Source organism: Ursus americanus, chromosome 9, assembly GCF_024610735.1.
Source record: "Ursus americanus isolate L20-20 chromosome 9, mUrsAme1.1.p, whole genome shotgun sequence".
Taxonomy (NCBI): Eukaryota; Metazoa; Chordata; class Mammalia; order Carnivora; family Ursidae; genus Ursus; species Ursus americanus.
In genome coordinates this window covers 63,710,911-63,735,615 of record NC_142135.1, presented here as the reverse complement: position 1 = coordinate 63,735,615, position 24,705 = coordinate 63,710,911, and the positions used below count along the sequence as shown (strand labels likewise).

The 24,705-nt window shown below is 38.2% G+C and overlaps 1 protein-coding gene across 3 annotated transcripts in view; it reads right to left on the bottom strand.

Annotated features, from left to right (window-relative positions):
• PDE7A (phosphodiesterase 7A) overlaps positions 1–15,946 on the bottom strand; it is a 263,405-nt gene extending 247,459 nt beyond the window's left edge. The window contains exons 1-4 of one of the 3 annotated variants that reach the window (XM_087864857.1): positions 15,868–15,946; positions 15,309–15,416; positions 15,092–15,177; positions 2,028–2,078 (exon numbers count right to left, since the gene is read on the bottom strand). The gene's annotated coding sequence lies outside the window, so the exon portion shown is untranslated. The remainder of the gene's footprint in view (positions 1–2,027; positions 2,079–15,091; positions 15,178–15,308; positions 15,417–15,867) is intronic. The other 2 variants (XM_087864858.1, XM_087864859.1) reach the window with 2 other exon arrangements.
• Between the last annotated feature and the right edge of the window lie 8,759 nt (positions 15,947–24,705).

Here is a 24,705-nt window from a genome sequence, read left to right as displayed (position 1 = left end):
CAAGAATATACAATGGGAGAAGGACAGTCTCTTCAATAAATTGTGTTGGGAAAACCAGATAGCTACATGCTATCCAAAACTGGACCGCTTTCTTACATCATATGCAAAAAATACATTCAAATGGATTAAAGACCTAAATGTGATATCTGAAACCATAAAAATTCTAAAAGAAAACATAGGCAGTCATGTCTTGAACATCACCCTTAGTGACATTTTTCTGGATATGTCTCCTCAGGCAAGGATAACAAAAGCAAAAATAAGTAATATGACTACACCAAAATAAAAAGCTTTTGCACAGTGAAGGAAACCATCAACAAAATGAAAAGGCAACCTACTGAATGGGAGAGGATATTTGCAAATAATATATCTGATAAGAAGTTAATATGCAAAATATATAAAGAACTTATACGTATAACTCTGCAGCAAAAAGAACAGTTGGATTAAAAAATGGCCAGTGGACCTCAAATAGATATTTTTTCAAAGAAGACATACAGATGGCCAACAGATACATGAAAAGATACTCAACATCACTAACCATCAGGGAAACGCAGGTGAAAACTATGATGAGATATTACCTCATACCAGTAAGAATGGCTAGGATCAAAAAGACAAGAAATAATAAGTGTTGGTGAAGATTTGAAGAAAAAAGAACCCTTGTACACTGTTGCTGGGAATGAAAATTGGTGCAGCAACTGTGGGAGAGTAGGGAGGTTCCTCAAAACATGAAAATTGATATACTATGTAATCTAATAATTCCACGACTGGGTATTTATGCAAAGAAAATGAAAATACTAATTTGAAAAAATATATGTAATCCTTTGTTTACTGCATTATTTACAATAGCCAAGATATGGAAGAAACCCAAGTGTCCATTGATAGATGAATGGGTAAAGAAGATGTGATACACACACACACACAGACAGGAATATTAACTCCAACATAAAAATGAATGAGATCTTGCCATATGTGACAACATGGATGGACCTAGAGGGTATTTATGTTTGGCGAATAAGTCAGATGGAGAAAAACAAATACCATATGATTTCACTTACAAGTGGAATCTAAAAATCAAAACAAATGAATAAACAAATAAACAAAGAACAACAGAAACAGTCTCATAAATACAGAGAACAAACCGTGGTTGCCAGACAGGAGGGAGTTTGGGGGATGGCGAAATAGGGGAATGAGATTGAGGCTCAAACTTCCAGTTATAAAATAAATAAGTTACAGAGTTGAAAAGTATAGAACTGGGAATACAGTCAATAATATTGCAATAATGTGCATGGTGACAGATGGTAACTACTCTTATCATGGTGAACATTGTGTCAAGTATAGAATTGTTGAATCATCAGTGTGCTGCACACCTGAAACTAATAAAACACTGTATGTGAACTATACTTCAGTAAGAAAAATGAACCATGAAAAATTAAAGACCTTAGGGTCCCCAACATTCTGCAGGTGGGTAGCAGAATGAGACAGCTGCTCGGCTGCCAGGGGGTACATATTTTCCTTCAAAAGTGGCCAAGAAGGATAATGGAAAATTAACTCTTGGAAGGTGGAGCCAAGAGTCATAAGAACAATGAAAAGAAAAGCTATTCCCAGGGAACAGAACTGGAGCCTAATCAAAGAACATTCCCTACCTTCAGGTTGGAGACTTGGCAACATTTGCTCAGCGGGATTTCAGAATTGCTACAAACCAGTGATTGCTTCCTCTTCTGCAATGGGCTATTTATTTTTGCTCTCCTGCCTCTGTTCTGTATGGTATGTTGAGTGGGGTACTATTCAGCAAATTATCATTTATGTCTCCCCTTTCTCACTTATATGAAGAATATCCTACCCTCTCCGTTGATGTTGACCACATGAGCTTTTTTGGCCAATGAATGTGAGCAGAAGCTCTGAATGTGCTTGCACTGTTTGATTTGACCTCTCTGCCTTTTATGTTCCCATCCTCTACGTTAAGAAGAGTTTGCCTAGCAGCCACGGTTCCTTTAACCTCGGTCCTAGAATGAAAGACTCATGGAACATACCTGAACCTGACCTGCAGCTCAGAGCAGGACTGCTGTAGCTGCCCAGTCAACCTGTAAGCAAGATAAAAATGTTTTGTTATTGGAAATCACTGAGAATTTTTGGTACACAATAAAAGCTGATTAATACATACAGCAAAGGTTCCCAAGGAACTGAGGAATGGCTCTAAATGGGATTTGCACATACTAAAGGTAAGGGAGTAGGTGGAAGAGAAAGTTGTAGGGCGTTTCCAGATAATGATCCGCTCTATCTCCAAAATCAGGGTAGAGTATTCCAAACATAATATTCACAGGAGACACTAGAAGTTACTCAAATGACTAGAGTCCAGCATTTTATATCGAACCTTAATAATTAGTGATACCATTAAAATCCAGATAATAATTATAGTCTCAAACAAGGTCCTATAATATAGAAACTCCTTGGGAATGAGATTGAAAATATAGAATGCTAATGAATATTAGAACCTCTTAGATCATTTTAATGCAGAATACACAAATCTTAATGACACAACCTCAGTTGTGTTTTTCTGATAAATGGCTTCAAAGTGATTATTACAATAGACATGTAATGGGAAACTTAGCTGCCATATTTACAGAACAAAATTTAAGAAGTACTTATTCATCTTCTGAGCCATTAGTTTGCACCTGCTAAGATGAACACAGGTAGATTTAAAACTTTTCTACTGCAAAATTATTTGCCAAAAATGGCTTCATTAATAATAACACTGATATTTATTTTGCTCTGATACAAACTTTATATATTTAATTTCATGCTAAGCAATATTTGATACAACAAAATACCAACACAACAAAGTAATTCAGACTTACCCATGAAGTTTGTTTTAATGGGACTTGACCTACGTTCACTGACTGCAAACCACTTTAACAGGTTTTACTTGTTTATATAAGAGACATTTTTAAAAAGACATTTATTTTCCATTTTTCCTGGCATTAACTAGGGACAATCTTGCCACAATTCTACTTTACAAAACTACAAGGAAGGAACACTCAATTTGATGTTCATGTGAAATATAATTACCCACTTTTCTTCCTTTACAACATGTACTCCACAGTCAGGATGACAAGCCAAAAAGTACATAATACACTGCCTGTCATTAATAACAAGTATGCTGTTTTGAAATTATTTCACAATAACACTTATTCAAAATATCCTTTACTTGCTTTTTTGGCTATTATATTACAGCACCTCAACAAGTATTGCCTGTTTCAAATCAAAGAGAGAAATGAGAACTTACTGAATAAATGAGTTGACTAGGTGTAATCATAAATAAGTATTGTAAATTTTAACATGTACAAAGTTTCCATCTCTGCCCATGTCTCTTAAGGAAGTTACACTGGTAGGATAAGGGTCTGTGTGCCAGGATTGTAGAAGATGCGACTCCTCCATCTTTCCCTAAATAAATATCATGCATCCTTCAAGGCTTTTCACAACACCCACATACTGAATAAAGTCTTTCTTCAGTCTCCCAAGCATATCTCATCTCTTTTTCCTCTAAGTCCACAGTGTGTAGTTTGCCTCTCTATAATAATAACAACAAATCTAGTAAGAGTCAAAATCGTACTGCCTTATCATTGAGAACTTCCAATGTGCTTTGACCACACTAAAGTATATTATTCACCACCTCATTTCTTCTTTTTTATTTTTTATTTATTTTTAAAGATTTTATTTATTTAACAGAGAGAGACAGCGAGAGAGGGAACACAAGCAAGGGGAGTGTGAGAGGGAGAAGCAGGCTTCCCGCCGAGCAGGGAGCCCGATGCGGGCCCGATGCGGGGCTTGATGCGGGGCTTGATGCAGGGCTCGATGCAGGGCTCGATGCAGGGCTCGATCCCAGGACCCTGGCCTTATGACCTGAGCCGAAGGCAGACGCTTACTGGCTGAGCCACCCAGGCGCCCCTCATTTCTCCTTTGTAGCACTCCTGCAAAGCATGTATCATTATTTCCACTTTATAGATGAGGAAACAGAAAGAATTTGAATTCAGGATTTAACTCCAAAAATGACAGTCTTAATAACTCTGCTGGAAATATAAGGTTTTTTTTTTATTTCCTAAAATGTTTGTTATTGGCCCTCTATATAACTTTCTGTTCTTCAGAGAGGAGCTACACAGCAAAGGTAGTCCAGTAGGGATGACCTTACAGGATCTAAACTGAGAAGTCCCTGAGACTTTAGTTACAATGCAGAATAAACTGTATCTGGTAATAACTTTAGCATTGTATTTTTTAGATCTGTGATTCACTTATTATTTTAACCTTCCAAAGCCAAAAATTTTAAAGCACTCAACTCAAACTATTTTTATTGGGCTGGAAATGTTTTATTGCAGTTTGGCTGACATTTTCTTTCACAAATGTCATTAGCACTGCTTAAAAATGAATTATGTTAGGGTGTACAGTACTACCTTTGTTTGAAAAAAAATATTATGATTTTACCAGTACATGAGGTGGGTCTCATGGGAACAAACATTAGCAATATATAGCTTTCTGATTTTCCAGGCACGCTTATACTTCTATTTAGCGTAAGGAGCTTGGCTTGGAAAAAGGCATAGATTTAGATTTCTTTTTCTGGGATTATGTTGAATTCTCATATCCTTTAAAGGACAGTCCACTAAGACTTAATTAAAATCTTGCACATAGGCTGTTCATATCTCTTCCCTATTTTGTAGCTTTAGCTCTGGGAATTGTTGTTATGCTAACACTGGTGTTCAGTGGGTCACTGGAATCAAATTAATGCAAGCATCTGAAAAATCAAGCATCAGTTGCGTTCATTTATCAACATTCTCAAATATAAAAGGTACAAAATGAAGGAAAAGTGATGCTATTTATTATTAACCTTGGAGAATCCTGAATGGATGGACATAGATTGCAAGCATGTTAGTGGAAAAATAAAAATTATTTGTGGAAAAAAAATCGTAATTAAAGAAAATAAAAACCAAAGTAAGGACAAACTACTTCAACAAATTCTTTTCTGAGTCTTTAATAAAAATACTCAAGTCTCAAAATGCATTTCCTAGGTCTCTGAGAATGCCTGTAGACTCTCCCTAGTTTCCTGGCCGAGGACAGGGGTTCTCAAAAGTGTGGTCCCAACCATTTGCTCCATCATCACCTCGGAACTTGTTAAAAATATAAAGTCTTGGGCCTCTCCTAGGCCTCCAGAACCAGAAAGCTGAAGGTGGAGTAAACAACCTGTGTTTTAACAAATCCTCCAGACACTCTGATGTTCTGCTCTGAAGTTTGGGAACCTCTGGCCTATAGCAATTGTTCTCAAACATTTCTGCACAGTAGAATCCCCTGGAGGGTTTGCTTAGCCATGGGTCCCTAATCCAGCCGTTAAGATTCAGTGGCAGTAAACCCAGGGAGTTACATGGGAATCTGCATTATTTATTTATTTTTTTTAAATAAAGCAGGTGGTTCTGATTGAGGTGATCTGTAGTCCACAATTTGAAAAATTCTGGCTTGAAGTGAAATTTAAGTGTTGACAAAAGGAGTATTTTTTTTTCCACAAAATTCCCCTCCGCAACTGAGCAAAAACCTTTGAACTCTGACTTCCATCTATAATTTATTTAGTCCGAAGAATGCCGCTTACAGAGATATTCCCTCATTCCCCCACTTTCTGAGGGACCTGAAACCATTGTGGGCTCCATCTCTGAGGCTTTGCCCCCACCTCCCCAGGTGTGGAATGTGTTTTATTACAGAAACTGACACAGAAGAAGTGGTGTAGTCTGTAGTTTTAAAGAAGGTAAAGTATTAAGTATATGTTTAGACAAGATAAAACAAACACAAGTGAGGATCTAATTTTTTTTTTTTCCCTAAGATAACTGGAAGGAGATCAGTTCAAAAAAAAGGGAGCTCAATCCTTACATATCCTGCCATGAGAATACTTTGCTCTAAGAAAGGTGACTTTTAAACTAAGTTTTGGAAATTATTCATTTAATCCATGGACACTACTAAAAATACTAATGAAAGTAGGGACATTGTTGTTTCACTTTATGATTCTTCTAATGAATCTCTGTTTGCTCTATAGGTCTTTCCCCCTTGTGTGATAAGAGGAATATGGTGATGTAAATTTTTGGATAATAAATAAATAAATAAATAAATAAATAAATAAATAAATAAATAAAAGATCTATGCTGTATACTGGTTTCACTACAGAAGCAACACTACAGAGATGTATATATGAATATAAATGTTCCATAGCTCCCTCCAATTTTATCTACTATATATATATATGTATATATATATATATACACATATATATATATTTCAAATAGCTTTTTTTCTTAATTTAAGAATATATGACCATTCTAAAATATTTAGAAAAGGTAGACGAGTAAGAGAATTGAATCACAAGTAATCTCCCATTCTGAGGTAACCACTGTTGATATTTCGGTAGAGAGCTTTCAAATTTCCCCCAAGATGTTTATTTATTAAAAATGATAACTACTTGGGGCACCTAGGTGGCTTAGTCAGTTAGGTGTCTGTCTTCAGCTCAGGTTGTGATCCCAGGGTCCTGGGATCAAGCCCTGCATCGAGCCCCACATCCGAGCCTGCTTCTCCCGCTCCCTCTGCTACTCCCCCTGCTTGTGCTCTCTCTGTCTCCCAAATAAGTAAATAAAATATTTTCAAAAATTGGTACCAACTTTTTTGTCCACTAATATCTGTGGGCATTCTTCCATATCATTAGAATGGAAAATCCTGCATTTCCTAAAGCATGATATGTAATGTGCCACAATTCATGTATGAGATTTTTTGGTATTGCATGAATACATTCTAAACATTTTCAGTGATTACATTTTTTTGTGAGTAATTGAAAAATACAGGCTATTGAACCTGTAATTTTGCAGATACTGTTGCTTCTGCAGATATTGTAACAAGGCTAAGGAAGGGAAACACAGTGATAATCAACCTGAAGAAAAATGTGTGGATTACAGTGTGATCCTCAGTTATGCCCATGAATATCTCAGATGACTTCTTGGAATTGAGTGGTGCTCAACCCTGTCAGGCCCAGTGTTTCCTTTTAATGACAATGTTTTATCTCATGTCAAATTCTGAAATGATAGTCATAGATAGCCTGCCTTTGTATATAATTTAATAAATGTCAATATAATGCCCTACCCTGGATAAAAGGAGAAACTAAAGAAAATAATTCATATAAATGAATACACATTTTAGTAGTTAAATGCTTGAGCTTGATTACGGTGGGAATATAATGGGAGATTTGCTGAGAATATGAACCTGCCAGTGTAGACAGATAGAGGTGGGTTTCAGGGTGACTTTAGGGCACCATGGCTATTGGGTAGGCTGATTTTTCCAAAATTGTGAACAATGATTGGTGAAGTTGTAAAGAAAATAGAGTATGGTCTTGCCTGATACACAAAGCTGCTGCATTTCTGGAAAAAAAATCAGTGTATATTAAAACTGTGCAAAAATTTTGCATTTACATGTTAGAAAGATTAAGGTCTAGCTTAGGTAATTAAAAATTATGAATAATATTTAGGTCTGGCTTGCTAGTTTTTTGACCGACTTGGATATTCTGTGAGACATAAAGTCACTTGGAATTATCAATCAATTCTTGTTCACATGGGAACATGCCTTGCATTGCAGGCTAACATCTCTGGCCCCTGCCTAACAAAGCCAGGAGTGCTTCCAACCCCTAATGATTGCAACAACCAAAAACACTCACAAATTTCTGAAATGCTTTCTAGGCTGTAGCACAGTTCCTGAGGGCCATTAGTGAAAATCACACAGAGGGCTAGTGTGGATTCTTGTATACTGACTGTCCATGAGACAGCTATGCTCTTTTCTGAAGTACATCAAAGGATCCCTTTTGGAAGTTAAAAATCATTTAGTATGCCAGGTATGTAGAAATATACATAACCGCCCTTCAGAATCAGATATGCACTTCATTTCTTTCCTTCACTGAGCCTCTTGTACATTGGTGGTGCAAAAAGATTTCTAATGCAGAAAGATGAAGTTTATGACAGGGTGCTAATTGTGATCCGATTAAATTAGTCACATTTTTTTGCTAGGTAGAGGCACCAAAATCAATGCATTAATAGCATTACTTTGTATTCTTTTTTTAAAATTGAAGAATAATTTACATACAATATTGAATTAGTTTCAAGTGTACAGTATAGTGATTTGGTAGATAAATACATTACGAAATGGTCACAATAGTCTAGTTACCTTCCAACAGTATACAAAGTTAACAATATTATTGACTACATTCCCTTTGCTGTACAATAGATCCCTATCTGGAAGACTGAACCTCTTAATTATCCATCCCCTGTCCACCTCCCCACTGGCAACCATCAGCTTGTTCTCTGTGTCTATGATTTTCTGTTTTGTTTGTTCATTTGTTTTCCTTTTTGTATTGTACGTATAAGTGAAATCATACAGTATTTGTCTTTCTCTGTCTGACTTATTTCACTTTGTGTAATACCATCTAGGTCTATCCATGTTATCATGAGTAGAAAGATTTAATTCTTTTTTATGGATGAGTAATATTCATATATATATGAATATAATTATATATATTATTTATATATGTTAATATTAAAATAAACAAATTTTATATGCAATATAAATACATTAACTATTTCACTCCATGAGCATGGAATGTCGTTCCATTTATTTGTGTTGTCTTTAAGTTTTTTCATCAGTGTCTCACAGTCTTTCATCTTCTTGGTTAAACTTATTCCTAGATATTTTCTTCTTTTTGATGCAACTGCAAATGGGATTGCTTTCTTAATTTTTCTTTTTGATAGTTCATTATTAGTGTATTAGAAATGCAATGTATTTTTGTGTATTGATTTCATATCCTGCAACTTTACTAAATTCATTTAGTAAATGAATAGTTTTTTTCACGGAGTCTTTAGGGTTTTCTACATATAGTATCATGTTATTGCAAATAGTTTTCCTTCTTCCTTTCCAATTTGAATGACTTTTCTTTTCCTTGCCAGATCGCTGTGGTTAGGACTTCCAATACTATGTTGAATAAAAGTGGAGGAGTGAGCATCCTTGTCTTGTTCCTGATCTTTGAGGAAAAGCTTTCAGTTTTTCGGCACTGAGTATGATGTTAGCTGTGGGTTTTTCATATATGGCCTTTATTGTGTTAAGGTATGTTCCCCCATACCCACTTTGTTGAGAATTTTTATCATTAATGGATGGTTAGTTTTGTCAAATGCATTTTCTGCTTCTATTGAGATGATCATATGATTTTTATCCTTTGTTTTGTAATGTGGAATATCACACTGATTGATTTGCAGATGTTCAACCATCCTTGTATCACTGGAATAAATCCCACTTGATCACGGTGTATGATCCTTCTAATATATTTTGTGTATCTTTTGTTGAGAATTTTTGCATCTATGTGCATCAGGGATATTGGCTTATAGTTTTCTTATAGTGTCTTTGTCCGGTTTAGGTATCAGGGTAATGCTGGTCTTGTATAATGGGTTTGGAAGCATTCCTTTTTCTTCAATTCTTTGGAATAGTTTGGGAAAGATAGCTATTAATTCTTCTTTAAATATTAGGTAGCTTTCACCAGTGAAGCTGTCTGATCCTGGACTTTTGTTTGTTAGGAGGTTTTTAATAACTGATTCAATTTCATTAAGAGTGACTGGTCTGTTCATATTTTCTATTTCTTCCTGATTCAGTCTCAGAAGATTCTGTTTCCTGTGAATATATCCATTTCCTCTAGGCTGTCCAATTTGTTGGCATATAATTGTTTTAGTAGTCTCTTATGATTTTTCACATATCTATGGTATCAGTTATAAGTTCTCTGCTTGCATTTCTGAATTCATTTATTTGAGTCCTTTCTCTTTTTCTGTTGACGAATTTGGCTAATTGTTCCTCAAATTTTATTTTTCAAAGAACCAGTTTTTAATTTCATTGATCTTATCTATTTTCTTTTCATCTCTATTTCATTTATTTCCACTCTGATCTTTATTATTTCCTTCCTTCTACCAACTTTGGGCTTTGTTTGTTCTTCTTTTTCTAGTTCTTTTTAGGTTTAAGGTTAGATTGTTTATTTGAGACTTTTCTTGTTCTTGAGGTCAGCCTGTATCACTATAAACTTTCCTCTTAGAACTGCTTTTGCATCCCACAGATTTTGGAATGTTGTGTTTTTATTTTCATTAATCACAGGATTTTTTTTTATTTCCTAATTTCATCATTGATCCATTGTTTTTTTAATAATAATTTTTTATTATGTTAGTCACCATACAGTATATCCTTAGTTTTTGATGTAATGTTCCATAATTCATTATTTGTGTATAACACCCAGTGCACCATGCAATATGTGCCCTCCTTAATACCCATCACCAGCCTATCCCAAAGACCCATTGATTGTTTAGACTGTTGTTTAGTCTCCATGTTTGTTTTCCCAGTTTTCTTCTTGTAATTGATTTCTAATTTCATACTATTGTGATCAGAAAAGATGCTTGATATGATTTCAATCTTGAATCTAATGAGACTTGTTTTATGGCCTGAAATGTAATCTATACTGAAGAATGTTTCATGTGCACCTGAGCAGAATGTGTATTCTTCTGTCTTCGATGGAATGTTCTGTATATATCTAATAAGTCCACCTAGTCTAATATGTCATTTAAGGTCAATGTTTCTTAATTTCCATCTGGATGATCTATCCATTGATGTAAGTGGAGCATTAAAGTCCCCTATTATTATTGTATTATTGTCAATTTCTCCCTCTGTGTCTGTTAATATTTGCTTTATATATTTAGCTGCTCCCATGTTAGGTGCATAAATATTTATAATTATTATATCTACTTGTTGTATTGCTCCTTTTGTCTCTTCTTACAGCTTTTGTTTTAAAGTCTATTTTGGGGCACGTGGGTGGCTCAGTCTGTTGGTCGTCCTGCCTTCTGGCTTGGGTCATAATCCCTGGCTCCTGGGATGGAGACCTGCCTCGGCCTCCCTGCTCAGCAGGGAGTCTGCTTCTCCCTTTCCCTTTGCTCCTCCCTCTGCTCCTCCGCCTGCTCGTGCATGCTCTCTCTCCCAAATACATAAATAAAATCTTTAAAAATAATAAAAATAAAGTCTATTTTGTCTGATATACATATTGCTACCCCAGCTTTCTTTTTGTTTCTATTCGCATGGAATACCTTCTTCCATCCCTTCACTTTCAGTCTGTGTGTCTTTAGATCTGAAGTAAGATTAAGTCTCTTGTAGGCATCATATAGATGGGTCATATTTTCTTTTTTTTAATCCATTCACCCACCCTTTCTTTTGATAGAGCATTTAATCCATTTACATTTAAAATAATTATTGATAGGTATGTATTCATTTCCATTTTGTTAATTGTTTTCTGATTGTTTTGTAGTTCTTTTTTTTGGTGTATGAATATTTAATATTGTCATGTTTTCACCATCAAAACTTATGATCTTGGCCTTTCCTTCTTACCTTTGTAAAAGGCCAAAAGAGAGACATTAGCTATTTTGACAACCTTAAAGCAAGTGCCAGGAATGTCACAGACAGTATGACCTTTGTGACCAAATCCAGCAACCAGAGCCTCATCATTTTCCTCAATAAAATTCAAACAACTATGTTAGGTTTCACGGGCTGTGATTTTTTTTTTTTTTTTTCCGTTCTTGATCAGCTGGACCTGACATACTCCCTGATGGCAGAATTTGGCTGTTTGGCTTCAATCCCTACTTTTTCCAGCACAATCCCCTTTGCATGGGAAGTTTTGGCTTTTTCTTTTCCAATTAAAGAAGTCCTTTGATTTTTTTTTTTTTTTTTGAGAGAGAGAGTGGGGGCAGGGAGAGGTAGGAGAGAAGAGAATCTTAAGCAGGCTCCGCATTCAGCATGGAGCCCAACACGGGGCTCCATCTCACAACCCTGAGATCGTGACCTGAGCTGAAATCAAGAGTCGGATGCTTGACTGAGGCACCTAGGCACCCCATCCTTTGATATTTCTTATAATAAAGCCTATTTAGCGGTAATGAACTCCTTTAGCTTTTGCTTAGCTAAGAAGCTTTTTATCTCCCTTTCAATTTTGAATGATAACCTTGCCCAATATTCCTGGTGGTAGGTTTTTACCCTTTCAGCACTTTGAATATATCATGTCACTGCTTTCCAGCCTGCAAAGTTTCCACCTGAAAAATCAGCTGTTAGTTTTACAGCAGTTCCCTATACATAACTAATTGCTCTTCTCTTGCTGCTTTCAAGATTCTCTGTTTGTCTTTAATTTTTGACATTCTAATTACAATGTATCTTGGTGTTCATCTTGTTTGGGACTCTCTGTGATTCCTGGACCTGGATATCTGTTTCCTTTGTCAAGTTAGGGAAGTTTTCAGCTACTATTTCTTCAAATAAGTCTTCTGCCCCTTTCTCTCTCGCTCGCTTCTCTCTGGGACCCCTAAAATATGAATGTTAGCACGCTTGCTGTTGTCCTACAGGTCCCTTTAACTACCTTCATTTTTTTAAAGTTCTTTTTTTCTCTTCTATTTGGGTGATTTCTACTACCCTGTCTTCCAGATTGCAGATCCATTATTCTGTATCACTTAATCTGCTGTTTATTCCCTCTAGTGTATTGTTGATTTCTGTTATTATATCCCATAGGTATGATCGGTACTTTCTTACATTCTGTCTCTTAATTGAAGTTCTCACTGTGTTCATTCAATCTTCTCCTGAGTTCATAAAGTAAATGTCTTTGTGACAATTACTTTGAACTCTATTGGGTTGATTGCATATCTCTGCTTTCTTCAGTTCTTTTCCTGAGGCTTTGTTTTGTTCTTTCATTTGGAACATACTCCTCACTCTCCTCATTTTGCCTAACTCTGTTTCTATATATTAGATAATTCTACATCTCCCAGTCTTAAAGGAGTGGCCTTATGTGGAGATGTCCTGTGGGGGCCCAGAAGTGCAGTCCCCCCGGTCACCAGAACCAGGTGTTCCCGGGGTGTCCTGTGTGTGGGCTGCATGCACCTTCCTGTTGTGGCAGGATCGTGACTGCTACAGGTGTAGTGGTGGGTGGAACTGGCTCAGGGCCTGGCTTTGTTATATCTGTTTTTATGGTTATCTGACACTTAAGGTAATTACACTACACTTTTACTTATGTAATGATTTAAAAAAAATACCTTTAAATTCTCTTATTTCAGTAAGGTGTGAGAGAATTTAAAGAAGGTATTAAGTAGATATTAGTGCAGGTGGTGCTATTCCAAAGATAGCACATGAATGATTAAAGTTCTGGAAAACTTCACCTACAACATTATTTGCATGAGTTAAACATAATCCATTTTACCACTTTTCTAATATGGAGCTGCTAATTTGTTTTCTATTATGAACAATGCTTCAAAGAATGAACCTCTTAGAGCTAAATATTATTCATATCCATGATAATTCCCTTAGGAGAATTCACAGACGTGGAATTGTCAGGTGGAAGGGCAATGATTATATTATTTTAAAGTTTGAAATTAGTGTTCACTAACCATTTCTCTAAGTTTTTATTGAGACATGTAGGAGGTTAGTAAAGCAGTATTTATGACCCAGAGGAATATTTTCTTCTTTGTTAATCAAAAGGTTGCCTAATGCAATTGCCTTCAAGTGTGTTCCAGGACCACATGACAATTCCTTCCACCATGGGGAAGCTTGTGGTGGGGAAAATGCTTGGTTGGAAGATCTGGTTTATAGCTGATGTTACCCTTTCCACTTAATTAGCTTTGCGATATTGTGCAAGTCACAACCTCTCTAAGTTATAATTTTCTTACTCATAAAATTGTACTAAAAATAATACGCTGTTTACCTCACTGAGCTGTGAAGATTAAATGAAATGATATATGTGAAAATGGCTTGTAAATGCTAAAACATGATGTAAAATGTTAGTTGTTAGTGTTATAAAAGTGTAATATATGTTCCCCTCTTGAGAGATTTTGCAAGTACAAGTCTCTGGCTTCACAGATACAAGTCATCTCATGCAATGCAGATAATTTTTTAATGTCATATGGGGACAGTATCTAGAAAAAGTGAACGGTATGAAAGAGAGTTAAATTCCAGTGAAAATCTATTTCTTTACTGATGATTCTTTCCCATTCTCTCCTTGGCAAACACTAGAACTTAGTATGGCATTGCAGCCAACACTAATCCTGGGTTGGGCATTCTTCCTTATCATTAAATCTCAGTGAAGACATCAGTTACTCAGAAGTCCCATTACTTGTTAATCTAGAATTGGTCTGGTGGCTCAGAATTTCTGAGTTTGGGCCAGTTAGCTATTTCTGCTACCAGTAGATTGTCAGAAAAACTAATGATCTTCCCCAAGACTCTGTTCTCTTCCCATGATGCATATTATCTGAATGGTTTCTTGTCATGGGTGGGTGGATTCAGGTAAAAATCATCCAATGAGCTGTCTATCAGAGAACAATGATGTTGACAAAATCCAGAGAGTAGAGCCCAGCATGTGTGCAGTGTGTTCAGAAGGGCAGGGGGCTAATACTGAGGGCACCTGGGTTTAGATTTAGCTCTGCCACTTAACTACCTGGAATCTGAATTTCTTCATCTGTAAAATAAGGGAGTTAGATTAAAATTAGTCACTAGGTCTCCAAGGTCTCTGCTCATAGTAAGATTCTATGATTCTAAGGCTCAGTTAAGAAATAAAGGGATTAGGGGTGCCTGGGTGGCACAGCGGTTAAGCGTCTGCCTTCAGCTCAGGGCGTGATCCCGGCGTTATGGGATCGAGCCCCACATCAGGCTCTTCCTCTATGAGCCTGCTTCTTCCTCTTCTACTCCCCCCCGCTTGTGTTCCCTCTCTCGCTGGCTGTCTCTATCTCTGTCAAATAAATAAATAAATAAATAAATCTAAAAAAAAAAAAAAAAAAAAAAAAAAAAAAAAGAAATAAAGGGATTAACCTTCCCAACCTCCCACCATGGTCAAGAAAGAAAATGCTGTAGCCAGAGGGTCTCAGATGGGCCTTTGGGAGTAGCAAGGATTCTACTTTGTGACATCATAATATCCAGCCCAGGCTCAGCCGTGGCTACTGAACAGAAGGTAACGGGAGGTTCAGCTATTGATGTATTAGAGGTGGGACGCTACCTGACAGAGCTAGAAGGAATCAGCCAGCCATGCCTCCAGTTCAGGTATGTAACAACTGGTAAGCTTAGAACAGAAATTGCTGGTATCTAAAAAAACAGGAGGAGAAGACCATAGATGAGTGTATCTTCAGGCTTAGGAATAATAGTATAAGCACAGAGACTATGCACTAAATACTTTATAATAAAGTGATCAGAAAAAAGGCCAAAGGTTGTCTCACCAGAAAGAGAGTTGAGGTACATCCTCCCATCTGCCAGACTTCTTTATTGTCATGAAGCCAGATGAGGACATTTCCAAGACAGTTAGCCCCTCCCTGTTCTCTCCCCAACTACAGCAAAAATGCAAAAGAAACAGTTGCCTCAAGAAGTCAGTGTAAAATTACTTTGTAAAGTAGTTTACATTTATTGCCTGATAATGTTTATTCTTTTGATAGCTTCTCCCCACAATGACAGGGAAAAATAAACTAAACAAAAAATAATTTAACTGAAAGAAGTATTTTAATAGAGGACAGTGTAAAAATAGGATTAAAAGTAATAAAAAGAGGAGAAATAAATGTATTATGGGTTAGCAACCAAGATTAATTCTAAAGTCTGGTTTTGAGATTTCAAGGTTTAAAAGGCAAAAGGTCATCATCTTCTATAAACAGTGAAAGAGAAGGGCCTTATGGTTGAGAAGTAGGTAAAATAGTTCAGCTGGAACCATTTACAGCTCCTCCCCCTCTAAAGAACTCACGCCAGTGAAATCATCGCTGGGGATGCGGACATTTCTGTTTTCTTTACCTTGCCTTGGGGTTTTGGCTTCTAAAGTATTTGTTTCTTCCTGGAGTCTTGGGGCCCTGAGAGGCCCGAGTGACGAGTGACGGGCAAATAGCTGTTCTGTTTACCAGTAGGGCGGAGCATGGGGTGGGTGCCAGGTCCTGACTCATCTCCATTGGCCTCCCTCCGTGTCTCAGCACACTGCGACCCCAGAGCCGAGCACAGGACTGTTCAGGCAGGCACGCTGAGATTTGCCTGCAAGAGCTAAGATTATTGCCACATTCCGTCAGGAGAAGCAGTAGTCTAGTGTTCTGACAGGTAGATTAGTTGCCCACAGGAGACCCCACCAGCAATAGACAAGGAGAGGGGAGACCCAATCTCTAACCACAGGACACAATTTTAACACTCTCTGGTCTCCAATACATCAGGAATAAATATATCTCAGCAGTAAGACCAACACTGTATACACTATAAAAGTAATAATAACCTAAAGCATGTCAATAAATCCAGAGGTTCACATAAAAACAAAATGTACTTTTCCATTAACTCTAATATATATCCAACTTCCCTCTAGAGAAGCCACTATAATTTTTACAGTTGCATTATGATCCAACCTCTTAGGTCCTTGAAAATTAAAACTTCATCAGTCAGTCCAATTTTTAGAATTCATTCATAGTCAAAGACAACTAAATTGAGGTCTAACCTAAAATAATATCCAAAAAACATAGAATGTCCCAACTTGTCTACACATATTTATTGACTATAATGTTCTCTGACCATTGTGTTAGTCTCATACTACAGAATTTTAGAGCTGGAAGGGAACTAAGAATCATCCATTCCAATGTCCTCATTTCCAGAAGAAGAAACCAGCATAGAGAGGTTGTGTCTTGACTTAGGTCATTAAGTTAGTGAGTGCTAGCTTGGGGACCATAGTTTAAAGCCTCTTATTTTCAGCCTGGTGGCTTCTTCAATACTCCCTGACCCTAGACATGCTGAATGAATTTATTGGTTCATATTTCAGCTATTTTAGAATATCCTAAGAGAGGAAATCCCATTTTACTCCCTTGATGTGGTTATTGGTAAATTCAAGTACTCTATGTAGGTGACACTAATCACCAAAGCTCTCCTAGCCTTTACAACTCCAAATAAAATAAGCTTTGGTCAAGGTCAAGAAAAGGCACCCAAGACCCCGTTGAACAGGCTGAGATAACAATGAAAATATATCCAGGGAAATCAACACATTACTCTGCCTTGAGGCCTGATTAGAAGTAGCTTGCTGGGGAAAAAAAAAAAAAAAACAAACCAAAAAGGCATTTATACCATCAACAGCATTTTTTGCTTTATAATAAATACACAAAGTTTCTGTGGCCTTGTCCTTTCCAGTTTAGGTAGATCACTTTGTTCATGTATATGTGTGTGCATACTCTGTGATACTATATGTGTACTCGTACGTATGAGTGGACACTTCATCTGGCAGGTGTGGCTATTATACCCTCTGTGGTAACTGGCCTATTCTTATTACCTAATATGTCTCCTTTATGAGCCTCTTCTAACTTACCCTGCAAATTAATATTTTATTTGGAATTACTTTGATAACTTAGGAGTTGCCTTAGATTCATTTGTTTTATGCAGAGCTGTATACGTCTTGCATCTCTAATTAATCTGTAAGTTTGAGCCCAGGCACTCCCTGGATACAGACACTCAGAGCTTTTTCCAATTCAATTCATTGCAAATATATTAATATCTGTCTAAAGTCCCCAAATCTGAAAGAAAATGAAATGAAGAATTGCTAAATATAAATATAGATCTCATTTTCATAGTCATCAGTTCCAGAGGTCTGATGAATATTTTCTAGGTCACTGGATTGTTTTCTAACCAACTGAAAAGTATGTGTCCTATAAGGATCTTCCATATATTTCTAGCCATCCACATAGATTATCTTTAATAAAAGAATTATTAGATGATCACTAATAGAAAAGAACATTCCATCATGGCATAGGGTTTAAACAGGGCTGTGGTAGTATCTCTCAGCTTCCATATTGATTTCAAAGGTTAGGTAATATATTGAGTAATTTCACACATACTATAGCATAAAACTACAGGAGAAAGTTGATTATGAAAAATGGAGGGATAAAAAGAGCTTTAGTTTCAGATTCTTCATTGTGAGTTTTGAATTCTCAAATCTCTCCAGTAAACCGAAACACAGGTATGCCAAACGAACTTCTGAAATGTTTTCCATCAAATTACCCAAAAAGATGCATCCTGATAAGTCTTATTTAACAGCCTTGGGAGGAAAAAAAAAAAAAGTAAAGAAAGCTACCTCACTAGAGATCAAGACATTTGATTCTTTCTCTTGCTGCCACAACCTGGGGTGCCTTGGCATCTGGCCACACCTGGATCTCTGACATATACAGGACTTTCCTTTATCCCAGCCCAGCCTCCATGCCTATTCTCCTAAGAATTGTGCAATGAGACCTTTGTAACCTGAGGCCTGTGAAGTCTGGAAAGGAATGTGACACAGAGCCAACAGACGTTGCTGCCACCAGGGCAAAGAAGGAGCTTTCCTGCTGTTCACCTGGTGCCTGGGGGAATCTCAGAAAGGGAAAGGTATGCTCTAAAAGGAGTGCGAATGGAGCCCTGGGCAAGACTGTGAAGCAATCATTCCAGTGTCTTTTTCCCCTTGTCTTTGCCAACCTCCAGAGTCATGCTTCATGCTGTTCCCAAGAGTAATCGCAGATCCATTTTTGAACCACTTCCTCTCCTACTCCTAACTGCACCCCCTGTTGAAAGCTGTGAGTTGTAGGTCTCATTCTTCCAGTGCCCCTGTACATGCTAAAGGATGATCCTAATGGGGCATTCCATATTAAATAGTGATGTTGATGATAGACTGACAGGCGCTTCTGGCAAGACAGCTAGAGATATCTTTGTGATCCGAAGCCTATTGGTACTTATCAGCTAGCAACAAAATCTCTTCTCCCCACTGCCCCCACATATCTTCCTCCTCCATGACAAGTGCACAATCTGACCACTGGCAATACTGAGCTTGTCCCACCTTCATCCCTCTGCCCGGGGAATTATGTAATGAGCTGAGTCATGAGGACCCTTCTTTTAAGTTGCCCAAACATGACAATGGCCACACAAGTGGATCTCTAACTAAAAGGAAGAACCAAAAGGAAGTGAAAGACTTAACCCTCAGTCTTGCATTGTTTAGTACAACTAAATGTAATTAACTGTAAAGGACAAGTCCTGTATTTTATCAATATCGCTTGTAAGCCAAAGGTGGTGCCTGAAAAACAGACTTTTTAGCCAGTTGAGAAGACAACTTACTTGACAATTAGAATAGCAGTATTCCTGTCCTCCTTTTAACCATGTTTAGAATGCAAAGTCATTGTTATTAGAAGAGGGGGGAAAGCATTTCTTTTATGTTAGAATAGGTTCTTTTCTATGTTAGGAACTGATACTATCTCACACCTCTAACCAACATATTATCTCTTGATGTACTCTGTCCTTTCAAGGTGGTTACTGCCCTTTCTCCTTTCTTCTCCAAATGAATTCAGTGTCAGTTTCAATCCACTTTGTGTTTTTTGAAAACTTAATGTATGACAATTTAAAAAAAACTACATGTTGGGCATAAGTTGGGCTCTTAAGGAATTAAGACTTTAGTTAGGGAAACAATATATACACCCGTGAAGAGTTCAAAAGCAAAAAAGGAACTACATAACTATGTGGAAAATGTTTGCATTGTGGACTTCAAAGTGCCTCAGGAGCTGAGTGCAGAGTAGAGGTGAATGTCCTGAGAGTTCAGGTTGCTCATCACAGCACAGTTGGGACTTGAAGAGAAACAGTAGTGATTGACCCAAGCTTGGAGAGGAAAACAATTTTCTAGTGCAAATTTCAGCCCTGGCACAACAGGTCTTCTCCCACTTACAGACCTTATCTCCACTTTCCCTGTACTTTTACAAATCCTTCTCTGCATGCGAGGCAAACAATTCACATGACCTCGCCGGGATATGGAAAACAGGAGTCATGGAAACGTGCCACACCAGAAAAGATGAAACCAGCCCTAATAGGTGGTTTTTGTGAAAGGCCTCGCATGTTGTATCCTGGGTTGTGCCTGATTTTAATAATGGACATGGGCTTCCTGACCTTATACCCAAAAGTCGACACTTTCCATATTTAATTCATTATCTTCCTCCAAATGTGCTCTCCTTTTGTGATTCCCATCTCAGCCAATGACCTCACTATATTCCCAGTTACTCTGGCTAGCATTGTGAGTCCTCTCTGATTCCTGGGTCTCTCCTCCCCTTCACTTGGTCATCAAGCTCAGGAGGTTATCTCCACATCTCTTTCAAATCCATCACTTCCTGCTAGTTCTGCTTGCTGCTGCCCTGGGGCATGCTCTCATCCTCTTTCCCTAAGATCACCCATCTCCCCAACTTCATTCCTCTGCACTCTGCCGTTCACATCTTTCTAAAGTAAGTACTGGAGGTTATCATTTGCCAGATTAAAACAGTCCAAGTTTTCCCGCTGTTTAAAAAATGAAGATCAAACTCTATCACAGCTTTCAAGGTCTTTCACCTTCTCTAGCCACTCCCCTCTGCCACCCATTCATTCAGTCCTCCCCACTTTATTCACCAGAGGGACCTCTCTTCTTTGCATTCTCCAGCCTGCCCACTCCTTTCCAGCATCAGTGGTCTTACTCATACAGTTCTTCTCCTCCTCCTCTTCTTCTTCTTCTTCCTTTTTTTTTTTTTTTTAAGATTTATTTGGGGGTGGGGAGGGGCAGAGGGAGAGGGAGATAGTCTCTTAAGCGGACTCTACACTGAGCACGGAGTCTGACGCAGGGCTTGACCTCACAACCCTGAGATCACAACCCGAGCCAAAACCAAGAGTCAGATGCTTAACCAACTGCACCACCCAGGTGCTCCGTACAGATCCCTTCTGATAGCTGAACTCCTATGGGATTTCTCCTCAAATGGGTGACTTTTTCTTCCCCAATTATTTATGATTTTCTTATGACATTCTTATTTTTATGACCCTTTATGCGAAGGAGTGAGCCAGGTGGGGTTGGAAGACCAGGGAGAAGAGAGTAGAAGAGTTTCTTAAAATAGGAAATAGCATGTGCAAAGACTCAGAGGAGAGAATGGTGTCTTCAAGGAACTGAACAGTGGACACTAGTTAGTGGAAATTGAATCTGAGGAGACAGCAAGGAATTGGGGAGAGATGGCACTGGAGAAAGAGGCAGAGGTTAGCCATGCTAACGAGTTGGGATTTTAGCTTAAGATCAGTGGGCAGTTTGTTTTTTTTTTTTTAAATAAACTTTATTTGTTTTTTAGCAATCTCTACATCCAACATGGGGTTGGAACTCATAATCCCAACATTAACAGTTGCATGCTCTTCCAACTGAGCCAGCCAGGTGCCCCCAGTGGGCAGGTTTAAAGGTTTAAGCAGGGGAGCTTTAGGATACTATTTGCATTTTAAAACCATGTAGTGTATGGAGAACAGATGGAAGTGGAGAAAAACTGGAGAAAGGACAGTCAGGAGGGCACCGTAAACCAAGAAGATGATGAGTTTGGTTTAGGGTAATGACAGTGGGAAAGAGGAAGACAGTGGACTTGTGGAAGGCCCAGAATGATACTAGTAGTACTAGGTGCAGTGTCACTTCCCACTAATGCCCTACAAAGCAGATCAGACATTATCTTGAAGGAAACAGGAGGCAACAAGGATTTCTTGGCTTAGGTAAATTGATATTTTTGAAAGTGAACACTGGAGATGGTGTAGAAGATGGCTAGAAGGGGAAGACTGGTTGCAGTAGGATAGGAAGGCAATGCTGTTGAGGTGGGGTGTTAAATACTGACAGTGCACAGCTGTTCAGAGCAAGTGGCCCCCACCTCAGTACTGGTGATCCTGCCCCAAGCACAGTTTAATGAAAATAGAGTTTTAATTGAAAAGTTATATGTGCATGTAGTGAAAATTTAAACAATATAAAACTTTATGCTATGAAAAACAATTCTCCCTCTCATCCCAGTCCCCAGTCCTTTCCCTCCATGAAACTTGAGACAAATTTCACATACTCTCCAGAAATGTTCTATGCATATATGAACACGTCTAAGTATGTATTATGCATATGCTCTCTCTCTCTCTGTATACACATATATGGATCCACTTTTTTTATGAAATTACTATACACATACTTTTATGCCTTGTTTTGTTTTTTAAACTGTGAAACTGCATTTTTAACCTGTTAAAGTTCCCAGGTCACCTAGGTATTCAATAAACCTTGGTGAATAGACATCTGTACTTCTAAGTATTGTTCCTGATAGTCTCTGTACTATTTTTTCCTAAGAATTATTGGGCATTTTATCCTCTATTACTCTTCACAGTATAAATTTTAATTTGACCCTTTCCTTCTCCCCAACTAAGATTTTAGTTGAAAGTCTTGATTAGAAGACAAGTTTCCTACTTGCCAGGTCACTGATGATCTTCAAAGGCTTCATGGTGTCCCCTTCAGGGTGTCTACCATCTGGTAGCCAAGGTCATCACCAGAAAACCAAATTGTATCTTTTGACACCATCCTGAGATAGCTGTCTGCTTCCTCATTTTTCTTTCTCAAAGTCATGGCCTATACCAGGAAAGATAAAATATGTCCAGGAACCTTATGTATATTATAATATATAATGTATATATATCTTGATACATAGCCACATACATATTGTAATAAGTGCTTATTTTAGAAGATCAAATACATCTTCTGAATAGCACACAAATAGTGGTATTTAGGCCATTATTGGCATTTCCCCCATCTCTCAAACGTAATTTCAGTTTTACATATAGACAACATTTCTTGCCAAGTTCTGAAATAACAGAAATAGCAATCATAAAAACAACTATTTTGTATTTAGCACCTACTGTATTAGGATACTCCAAAGAAACAGAACAAATAGGATATATCTAGCTATATTTATATCTGTATCCATATCTCTATCAATGACTTATTATAAGGAATTGGCTCACACAATCATAGAGGCTGACAAGTCCCAAGATCTTCAGTTGGCATGCTAGAGACCCATGAGAGCCAATGGTGTAGTTCTAGTCCAAATGTCAGCAGGATAGAGACCCAGGAAATGCCAATATTCAGTTACAGTCTGAAGGCAGGAAAGAACGAGTGTCCCAGTCCAAGGCTGTCTGGCAGGAGGGAATTTCCTCTTACTTGCAGAAGGGTCAGCCTTTTTCTTTTATTCAAGCCTTCAACTGATTGAATGGGCCCCACCCACTTAGGGAGAGTAATCTGCTTTCCTCAGTCTACAGATTCAGAAGGTAATCTTATCCAAAAACACCCTCACAGACACACCCAGAATAATGTTTGACCAGATACTAGGCACTCCATGGCCCAGTCTAGTTGACACATAAAATCAGCCATCACATCTTTAATGTCACCAGCAGGTTTAGTAATTATATCATTTAATTGCCACAAAGACCCATGTGGAAAGTAGTGTTATTTCCATTTGCTCAGAAGACATTTATTTAATAAATGTTTGCACATTTTAGAGATGAGGAAACTGAGGTTCAGAGAGTTGAAGTAAGTTGTCTAAGGTGGCAGAGCCATGATTCTAACCTAGGTCTAAATGATTCCATCTGGTATTCTTAACCTGTGTGGTAGCTGCCTCCCAGCACTGTTGCTACATTCCCCACAGGTCCTCAGGTGCCCCCTTTGTAGTGGAACATGTCTGAAGGCATTGGCCGTTGGTCCAAGCTCAGGGGCAGCAGTGGAAAGGGGGGGGCTCATTTTTTTTTTTCACGTGTCTGAATATATCAAACTTGAGTGCAACTTGGAGCTACTGGGAGGGCTCCACGTTCCTCTGCCTTTGAGGTAACCCACAGAACATTAACAGTTGCTACCCTTTATTGAAAGCTACATGCTTGTGCTTTCCGTGAATAATTTCATTTAATGTTTGCAATGACCCCGTGTTCTTCTCACTACTCTACTCTCCCGTGGAAGGGAGAGGATGACATGGTCACTGTGGACTGTAAAGTGCAGGGTCTGTGAGATATCCCTCTTAAACCACAGTCTTCAGAGCCACCAAGAGTACCTACATTGCCTTCAAGGTCCCCATGGGCCAGCAAATCCTGTAACGCTCCCCAAAATCCGCCCATAAAAACAGCTTACAACATGCATGAATCAATAATTCTACAGATGTGTGCTGTCTGCTAACTCACCCATGGAACAGGCCTGGGCTTTCCCTTCATTTGGTTTGCTCCTCATGGCCTGCCATGTTGCTGCTCCTGACTTTCCATCTCCTCTAGCACTTTAGGAAACTGTCCAGCGACAAACTTACTGTAAGTCCCTAAATCAATCTCATTTAAAGGAGACTCCTCTGTCCTCTCTTCCTACAGTACTTTCTGGGTTGCTCTCCAGAAGGTCTCTTTGTGGTGACAGGTGTACTGTGCTGCTGAGTTAACTTCAGCCACAAGCAAACCCCTTGTCTAAGAAAGGAGAATGGAGATAAGGAAGGCATGTGCCTTACCCAAGTTCACGGCTAGAAGCCAAGTCATCCATCTCCCAGTTCAGTGTTTCTGGTGTACCTCATAGATATCAGTTCTGATGGGAGTGGGGTTCAGTCCAATACGGTGGAGGCAGCTGAAGAGTAGCATATCTCCAAGGCAACACGTGAGGGGGAGCCATGCAGGCTGTACCAGATGACAAGGGGGGTCAGCACTTCTTTTGCATGTCTGCTGCTACGTACAACAGTGCACGATGACGTAGGTGCAGCATGAACAAAGCAAGGTATTGGCAGAAAAACTGGGACAAGTTCGTCCTTTTTTATCAACAGAAGCAAATTCCCTTTGGTTTTCATGCTTCAC